The sequence below is a fragment of the Portunus trituberculatus genome, chromosome 44, assembly GCF_017591435.1.
Source record: "Portunus trituberculatus isolate SZX2019 chromosome 44, ASM1759143v1, whole genome shotgun sequence".
NCBI lineage: Eukaryota > Metazoa > Arthropoda > Malacostraca > Decapoda > Portunidae > Portunus > Portunus trituberculatus.
In genome coordinates this window covers 7,918,869-7,926,368 of record NC_059298.1, presented here as the reverse complement: position 1 = coordinate 7,926,368, position 7,500 = coordinate 7,918,869, and the positions used below count along the sequence as shown (strand labels likewise).

The 7,500-nt window shown below is 40.4% G+C and overlaps 1 protein-coding gene across 2 annotated transcripts in view; it reads left to right on the top strand.

The window, feature by feature from the left end:
- The window catches only part of LOC123518552 (protein tramtrack, alpha isoform-like), a 140,913-nt gene that overhangs the window by 40,865 nt on the left and 92,548 nt on the right, over window positions 1-7,500 (top strand). The window contains exon 1 of one of the 2 annotated variants that reach the window (XM_045279388.1): window positions 3,741-3,746. The exons of the other annotated variant lie outside the window; for it this stretch is intronic. The gene's annotated coding sequence lies outside the window, so the exon portion shown is untranslated. Of the gene's footprint in view, window positions 1-3,740; window positions 3,747-7,500 lie in introns of those variants that run through there. 2 annotated transcript variants of the gene reach the window in all.

The following is a 7,500-nucleotide window of genomic DNA, read 5'->3' as shown; positions in this document are numbered from 1 at the left end:
ATTCAATTTGTGAGGATCATCAACGCTCTCTCTCTCTCTCTCTCTCTCTCTCTCTCTCTCTCTCTCTCTCTCTCTCTCTCTTGTAAAATTCATCGCTGTAGTAGTAGTAGTAGTAGTAGTAGTAGTAGTAGTAGTAGTAGTAGTAGTAGTAGTAGTAGTAGTAGTAGTAGTAGTAGTAGTAGTAGTAGCAGAAAGAATAGTAACAACAGTAAACATAATAAAGAAATATTCCTAAGCTCTTTCTGAGTCACCCTTTCTTTCTTGGAAGACTGGTCTGTAACATAAGATTTTAAGGCTTCACTGAAAACTGAAGCTCAGAGGAGAGACTGCAAGGCGGCGCTTTTCAACACCACCCTTCAACGTGGCGCTGGCTTGGATAGGAGAGAGAGAGAGAGAGAGAGAGAGAGAGAGAGAGAGAGAGAGAGAGAGAGAGAGAGAGAGAGAGAGAGAGAGAGAGAGAGAGAGAGAGAGAGAGAGAGAGAGAGAGAGAAAGGGGAGGGTAAAGAAATGAGGGAGCAATGAAAAAATAGGAGAAAGAAAGAGTATGGAAACTAGCTGGTGAGGGAAAAAAAAGGAGATAAAAGATTAAATATAGGATTGACTGAAAATGAGGGAAAAAGGAAAGGAATAAAGGATGATTTCAATTGCAGAGGAAGAGAGAAAGGAAGGCAGAAATACGTACTAAGAGGAAGAAAAAAATGGTTGATTGAATGAGACTTAACCGAAAACTGGAAATGAAAACCAGCAATACGTAAAAAGAAAGTAAAGAGTAAAAACAATACAGGGAAAAAAGAAGGAAAGAAAGGAGAAAAACCGAGCACAAAGTGAACATTCACACAGCAACGATAACAGTCTCGAAATAGATATATCACACATATCTTCAGGCCTTTACATACACAGACACATATATTTCTATTTCCTCCCCTCAACCTCTTTTATCCGCCCATTCCATCGTTTCTCAGAAATTGAGGTTTCGAATCACAATTTCGAAACTTTAAAAACAGAGCCGCCGATAGAAAAAAAAACCAAAACAACAACAGCAAGCAATTCAACCCTAGAACAAAAATAAAGAAAAACACGAACGATTACCGATTATTTTCGTCCATGTTTCAAAGCCACTAAAAGATCAATGAAGCTCAGAAGTCCCTACCAGTGAACCTTATTAGGCTTCATCCGTGCCAGGCCAGAGTTCGGAGCTTCATCTGCCATTATGAACCCTTAAGAAATTCAAAAGGAGTGGGATAATGTTAGGAAATCTGCTATTTTACCTTAACTATCACGACTCACGTCCATCCCCACCTCTCTCTCTCTCTCTCTCTCTCTCTCTCTCTCTCTCTCTCTCTCTCTCTCTCTCTCTGTGTGTGTGTGTGTGTGTGTGTGTGTGTGTGTGTGTGTGTGTGTGTGTGATCAGTTAGCTAGTATTGATCTCTCCCCACGATGCTTGAACGCCACTCTCTCTCTCTCTCTCTCTCTCTCTCTCTCTCTCTCTCTCTCTCTCTCTCTCTCTCTCAAAAACTTTGTCCTGCTTCCCATCCCAACTTCTTCCCATTATTCACATTCCTAAACCTCAACCAACATCACCACCACCACCACCACCACCACCACCATCACCACCACCGCCATCACCACCACCACTCAACAAAGAACAAGAACACAAGAACAACAATAACAGTAAAATCAACAGCAGGACTAGGAATAACAAAGGAGGTGGTGTTTATAATGATAATAATAATAATAATAATAATAATAATAATAATAATAATAATAATAATAATAATAATAAAATAATAATAAAAATAATGATAATAATGAACAATATAATAAAACTTGTGCAATACCTTATGCAACAACAACAACAACAGCAATAGGAAAGTGTGCCGCAGCGGAACCTAGATTAAGCTTGTTCCGTGATAATAGCAATAGCAGGAGGAGGAGGAGGAGGAGGAGGAGGAGGAGGAGGAGGAGGAGGAGGAGGAGGAGGAGGAGGAGGAGGAGGAAGGAGCTCAGGTGATCCAACTCCTCCTCCTCCTCCTCCTCCTCCTCCTCCAAGCTCGCGTGACTTGTTACGTCAAGGTCAAAGAACATAAGGAGGAGGAGGAGGAGGAGGAGGAGGAGGAGGAGGAGGAGGAGGAGGAGGAGGAGGAGGAGGAGGAGGAGGAGGAGGAGGAGGAGGAGGAGGAGGCAAAGGTGACAGAGTGGCAAGGTGGAGAGAGAAAGGGGAAGGGGAGAAGAAAGAAAAGGAGAAGGATGATGAGGAGGAAGAGGAGGAGTAGGAGGAGGAGGAGGAGGAGGGAGAAAATGAAAGCCAAAGCCACTTACTGAAGAAAAAGCTAAGTAAGGGAATTTGTGAGGAGGGAGAGTGATGTGACTCAACTGAGCCGATAAGCTGACTGACTAGCTGGTGACTGACTGACGGACTGACGGAATTCCTTGACTGATTGGCTGATTAATGAGTCACTGATATATTGGCTAACTGCATGACTGATTCACGTCATTATCTTCCTGACTGACTGACTGAATGGATTAAGTAACTGTGTGGTGGGATTTTTTTTGTTCAGTTTATTATCATTTTGTTTCACCTTACTGAATATAATAGACTCTCTTTAGGCTATAATGACGTGAAAAGCTGACTGTTAAGTGGTAGATTGATTGGTAATATTCTTCGAGTGTTTTTTGGGATCACCTTTTTTTTAAGAGCGAGTTGATACCTACTAATATAGCGGATAATATAGTTAGTTTATATAGCTCTCTCCCTCTCTCTCTCTCTCTCTCTCTCTCTCTCTCTCTCTCTCTCTCTCTCTCTCTCACGTGAAAGCTGGGAAGCCATACATACCCACACTCATCCTATCTTCCATTCACGATACCACAAAAAAAGTCCCAACGAAAAATCGATACAGAAAAAACAACTAACTTCCCCAATACTTCCCCTGTGCCTGTGGTTATGAAGCAATCAATTCCACGGTACATGTTTTTACAAAGGCAACTGAACCAAAAGGATGAAAACTCGCTCCCATCATCACTACTGCTACTTGCTCCACGTGATTAAGATCTCAACAAAGGAAAAACACCCCGTGCTGTGGAAGGATAATTTCTCCTACGTCAGTTGTACAATACGCGCCGCCCTTTGTTGCTTGTTTACTTAGTTATTTAGTCCCGCCTGAAAAGAAAGAACGGGAGGAGCGCTGATTGTTCTCGCTTATCCTCTTTTGAGTGTCACTTGATGAATCTAATGAAATGGATGGTTTAAATTTTCATCGTGTGTTTAGGCATTTCTTATTTTGTTTTATAATGTCTCGAAAAGTTATGTTTTTCTTTTTTCTCGTTATTGCTATTATATATACAAGTAAAATTATTTTTCTTCTAGTGTCATTTAATATTAAGATCATAAAATGCGTGTATTCCTTTCCTTTTGTATTTTCTCAAGTTGTTATTTTTTAGTGACCCGTTAACAAAAAATGGAAAAACAATAATGTTCTTTCTTACTTTTCCTCTTGGGAGAGAAAAGGGAAATTTCAATTTGCTCTAGTTCTCCTTCAACCAATGAAAAACAGAAACATGGCACCAGATCTCTTCAGTTTTTCCTTTAACAAGAAAGAAAAAATTGTCTTGCTACTCTTGAGCGTTCCATTACCCAAGAGAAAACAACAAATTGTATTCGTTTTCTTCAGAATCTTCTAAAGACAAAAAGCGGGAAGCAGGTTGATTACTAATGCTGTGTTTCTTTCTCGGTCTGACACAGGGCATGGGTGAGTACTGCCGATATTTCTTCTTAGTCTTTTATTGCTATTCACCATAATCATTCTACAAAGATTTTTTAATCCTTTCTCCCAATTCGTAAAATTCTTCTGACCTTCGAAAAAAAGTTTGGCCTTCTTTGTTGTGTAAAAGGAAAAGTTTTATCTTTTACCTCTTTTGGCTAACTCCAGATTTTTTATTTTGTCTTTCGGAAATGTTGCTCTTTTTCTTTCCTTTCTAGCTTACATAACTTCAGAGAACAACCTCGTCTTACGCGTTATATTACTGCTTCAGTTGCTTAGTCTTTGTAAATATGACTTCCTTTGTATTATGGATTGTTAGGTTGTTTATTTATTTGCATAGATCATGTTAATATTAATGTGACACGTGGCCAATAATCACCTTCACATATTCTTTCTACACGAAGCAAAATCTCTTGAAATGTGCTTCGTTTAATATTAAGAGACATGGATTGCACAAATTTAAGATCTTGCTTATGAAAAACGATGTCTCTCTCTCTCTCTCTCTCTCTCTCTCTCTCTCTCTCTCTCTCTCTCTCTCTCTCTCTCTCTCTCTCTCTCTCTCTCTCTCTCTCTTTCATTCATTTCGCCCAAAGGTGAGCTGTTGGATATTTATAGAACTTACCACTGCAAAATTAAATACGCTTCTAGTGACATTATCTTTACACTGACGATTCTCTTTTTACCGACTGCATTTAAAAGCAATGTGGAATTTTTCTTTTTTATCGTGACGCAACAACTATCATTACAATAACCTCTGTTGTATCCTACGACAGTTCCTGTGTCACTTGATGTACTTCTAAGTGGGAAAAATAAACACAGCTATATTTCAATTCATTCTTGTCGCTTTTTGTTTCACGAGTTTTCACTTAAGTATTGACTGGAAGAGATATACATATTTAATCTTTTCTTTTTCAAAAAGCACAATAACTCAAACGTTTACCTGACCATTATGGAAAAAATTGCATGTAAGTTTTATATAATTCTATGTTTGATCTTATACTTCTCTTCTCTTCACTTTCTTTATCCCGGTCTTCATTTATATCTACAATCTCCTTACTACCATCCTTCTAATGTCCTTTGCCTTTCTACTTTTCAATACCCTTCCATCTCATTCCTCTTGTTCATCTCTGTACTTCGAACGAGAAGTATCATCCCGACCACATGACGTCACTCACACTTGAGATCAACGGCGGCCCAAGACGAGCATAATGTGGCGCCCGCGACCTAACACCGTCAACACTCCGGCCATTACCCGCCCACACACCGCCGCGCCACCAATGGGCGAGGCGCGTCTCAGGCGAACACGATGTTTTAATACTTTTACTCGTCGCGGTAGAGAAGAGGAGGAGAAGGAACAGGAGGAGGAGAAGGAGGCGACGCAGGTGCTACTATCAAGAGGGAGTTGTGAGGTGACGAGAGGAATGGTCTTCAGTGCTTTCAGGTTCTCTCTGCATCGACACGTTAGTCAAGGGAGTGTTTCAATTTTGGACTCAAGCATACTTACTGATGAGTCACATAGGAAAGGGTAATATATATGCTAGTTTTTATTTTCTTTTTCTCCCTCTCTCTGTCTCTAAAGGAGATACCCACAAAAGTAAATGAAGATTATGAAAAATGTCACTCAATTAATATTTTCATAAACTTCCCTGAAATATGTTCTTCATTTTATTATTTTCTCTCCTTCTCTCATTCCTGCTTATTTCGTTTACAGCAACTATCATCATCATTACTAGTGTTGTTGCCATTAATATTCTTGTGCACATTTCTACTTCAACAAGACAAAACACACATCACCCAATACTTCTCTATACAGCATCGCATCACCACCACCACCGCCACCTCCATCGCCATCACCATTACCATTACCAAGGTGATCACTGTAAATATAACCCCTGCTATAAATATTCTCGTCAGCAATCAAAGCAACATCTGTTTCACATTTCCTCAATAAGATTTACGTCAGATCCGTTTAGTAATGCGAAACCAAACCAATAATCTCTCTCTCTCTCTCTCTCTCTCTCTCTCTCTCTCTCTCTCTCTCTCTCTTTATATACCATGTGGACTTCTTACGGGAATTTATGGGCTAAAGGGGATACTTTTTGGGGTACCTCCTATCTCAAAGTCCACCCGTTATGAAACCCTTGCCCCGAGTGAGGAAGCCCAACCTACACTCGGACTGTGGACAGGATTCGAACCCGTGCTCTTGGAGATCCTTCCAACCCCAAAGCACGCATGGTTCCACTGTACTCTCTCTCTCTCTCTCTCTCTCTCTCTCTCTCTCTCTCTCTCTCTCTCTCTCTCTCTCTCTCTCCTAGTGTATATAATGTAATCCATATCTAAATTAAAAATAAAGGGGGTTTTAATTATTTTCCGTACATTACATGGTTTCACGGAGCAGGTCACGTAAAGCTCCTTCGTTTGACTGAGTGACTGTAAAAGACTATACTACCACAAAACTAACGGTTTCGTACAAGTGTTCATTTAACACATTTCATAGAAGTGAATTTATTCTATTCTGGAGTAAAGGATGATAGATATTGTTCTTTATATACAAGCTACTCATCAAGTATTATTGTTTATTTATTGACTATGTTCTAACTACAATGGTGACCTGATGAAGTATAGAAATCGCTAGTTTTAATGAAAATGAGAGGAAAAAAGGTAACAAAATTGTCACCGTTGAATAACTTTATATCTGAGTAATTCCTCAAAAGCGCCGCTAAAAACAGACTAACAAAATACTAATAGTTAAGAATTTTATACCGAAGAAATTTCGTTTTCATATTTATTCTGCTTCCTACAAAATGATTTTAGGCAACTTCAGAATCATAATAGAGAATAATGTAGTGACCTCCATAGACCCTTCCCTACAGAAAAAATGCGTCCCAGTACTCAAGGGGTTAATAAAAACAGATGGACGCCTACAAGGAAAATAAAAGCATGCCTTTATTAATTATACAGACATTACACTACCACAGGTGAGAGAAACACAGGATATTGCAGGAAGAATATAAAAGAGATAAAAATGCATGTTTGCACGTGTGGATGTTAAAATGATGAGAGCGGTCACGTGACACGGCTGAGTTTGTTCCTATGTGGGTGGAGCAGCAGCCCCCCTCCCCCATGCCTCCACCCACTCCCTCCACCCGACCTCAACCTTCCCTCTCTCTCTCTCTCTCTCTCTCTCTCTCTCTCTCTCTCTCTCTCTCTCTCTCTCTCTCTCTCTCTATTAGGAGCTTTTTTCTTCTTTTTATTATACCAAGTGAGTCAGAAGTTTTCAGCAACATGTGTGTGTGTGTGTGTGTGTGTGTGTGTGTGTGTGTGTGTGTGTGTGTGTGTGTGTGTGTGTGTGTGTGTGTGTGTGTGTGTGTGTGTGTGTGTGTGGATTAACTCCGTCGATAATCGGATGTTGACAGTTACCTAAGCACACAAACGGGCGCACATACACGCACACGCACACACGCGCGCGCACACACACACACACACACACACACACACACACACACACACACACACACACACACACACACACACACACGTGCAAAAATGAGGAAGGACACGTTCACTCTAAAAGAAGAACGAGTTTTAGAGCAAATAGCGTGCGTCGGCAGAGTATATCACACACACACACACACACACACACACACACACACACACACGGAAAGCAGGAATTACGGTACGGTCGATAGTATGATGCCTTAGCGTAGCAATTTACCCCCAGCAAGCATGGCACTTTCTGGCT